Source organism: Rhinatrema bivittatum, chromosome 16 (assembly GCF_901001135.1).
Source record: "Rhinatrema bivittatum chromosome 16, aRhiBiv1.1, whole genome shotgun sequence".
Classification (NCBI taxonomy): Eukaryota; Metazoa; Chordata; class Amphibia; order Gymnophiona; family Rhinatrematidae; genus Rhinatrema; species Rhinatrema bivittatum.
In genome coordinates, this window is record NC_042630.1 from 630415 (window position 1) to 632676 (window position 2262).

The following is a 2262-nucleotide window of genomic DNA, read 5'->3' on the forward strand; positions in this document are numbered from 1 at the left end:
CCGATCACGGAACACGCGAGGTCCAGCCTGCTCTGGTGGCTGGATCCCAAGCATCTGTCGTCTGGGGTCTCTTTTCGGGTGCCCAACTGGACAGTGGTGACCACGGATGCCAGCCTTTCCGGTTGGGGAGCGGTCTGCGTGGGGAGCGCAGTCCAAGGCCTATGGTCCGTGTCGCCAGCCCAGGGGTCTGGCCATCGCCTAGAGACCGGAGCGGTCCGTCTGGCCCTGCCTGCAAGCCTTCCTGCCGTTGCTGCGGGGAAGGCAGTTCGAGTGTTGTCGGACACTGCGACCACTGTGGCATACATCAACCGCCAGGGCGGGACAAGGAGCCCCCAGGTGGCGGAGGAAGCTCAGTGCTTGATGGCCTGGTCGGAGCTACATCTCAGCAACATAGCAGCGTCTCACATTGCGGGAGTTGACAACGTGCAGGCGGATTTTTCTCGGCCGTCATCGCCTGGATTCCGGAGAGTGGGAGTTGTGGCCGAAGCATTTCTGCTCATTTGCAAAACGTGGGGGGGTGCCCCACACGGATCTCATGGCCACGTGGCACGACGCGAAGGCCCCGCGATTTTACAGTCGACTTCGAGGACGGGGGGCAGAAGGCGTCGATGCGTTGGTGCTTCCCTGGCCGACGGATGTGCTGCTCTACGTGTTTCCCCCGTGGCCGATGTTCGGCAAGATTCTACGGCGCATAGAATTGCACCCAGCCAAGGTGATCTTGGTGGCACCGGAGTGGCCGCGCCGGCCGTGGTTCGCAGACCTCGCCCAGCTGGCGGTATCGGCGCCCTTTCGGCTCCAAGGAATGGCGGGCCTGCTCCATCAGGGCCCCGTCTGTTTGGAGGATACGGATCACTTCTATCTCGCGGCATGGCTTTTGCGAGGAGTCGGCTGAAGTGGAAAGGTTACTCAGATGCGGTGGTAGCCATGCTGCTGCGTTCCAGGAAGCAGTCAACGTCTCTGGCGTATGTCCGTGTCTGGTGGTCTTTGAGGAATGGTGCGTGCAGTGGGGTGGACCCCACTTCGGCTTCCGTCTCCGACATTCTGGCGTTCCTCCAGGCAGGTTTGGCCAAGGGTCTGGCGTGCAGTTCGCTACGGGTCCAAGTGGCGGCGCTTGGTTGTTTGCGAGGTAAGGTCCGTGGTACGTCCCTGGCACTTCATCCGGACATTTCTCGTTTCCTTCGGGTGCTAAGCACCTTCGTCCTCCATTGCGTCTCCCTTGTCCGGCTTGGAACCTCAATTGGGTTCTCTCCGCTCTCTGCACGGCGCCGTTTGAGCCCTTGAAACGCGCAACTCTTAAGGATCTCACTTTAAAAACGGCGTTCTTGGTGGCGATTGCCTCGGCACGGCGTGTTTCCGAGTTACAGGCCCTGTCCTGTAGAGAACCTTTCTTGCGTATTTCGGATTCCGGAGTTTCTTTGCGGACGGTTCCCTCCTTTCTTCCGAAAGTTGTGTCGTCTTTTCACGTGAATCAATCGGTGGAGTTGCCAGCTTTTGTGGGAAGGGAGTCCTCCGTTCCAGAAGAAAGGGAATTACGGAAGCTTGACGTGCGGAGATCCTCCTTCGCTATCTGGAGGTTACTAATTCTTTTCGGGTCACAGATCATCTGTTTGTCCTGTTCTCTGGTCCAAAGACAGGGGCAGCAGCGTCACGCACAACGATCGCCCGTTGGCTCAAGGAGGCCATTGGTTCGGCTTACTTGATGCGGGGAAAACCACTTCCCGTGGGCCTGAAGGCTCACTCGACTCGTTCTCGACTCGTTCTCAAGCGGCGTCCTGGGCGGAAGCTTCGGTGTCGCCTCAGGAAATTTGCAGGGCGGCTACCTGGCAGACGTTGCATACCTTTATCAGGCATTACCGGTTGGATGTCCGGGCTACCGGTTCCGGGGGTTTTGGAGAGAGGGTACTCCGAGCGGGACTCTCTGCTTCCCACCCTCGGTAGGTTTGCTCTGGTACATCCCAGGTGTCCTGGACTGATCCTGGTACGTACAGGGAAAGGAAAATTAGTTTCTTACCTGATAATTTTCGTTCCTGTAGTACCAAGGATCAGTCCAGGATCCCGCCCACAGTGCTGCGCTGAAGTAATGGAGAGTCCGCTCTTGTCTGAATTATTCTGTTCCGCTTGTTTTAGCTCTCTCGGTTGGAGAGTCCGTTTCCAGGAGGGGTGTTTTTCTTTCCCCGGTTTTTAAGCGGTTTTAGCGAGTTTAGTTCTCTGGTTGTGTTCTACTTTGACATTACGTATGACTGAGGGGCTGTGACTGGCACA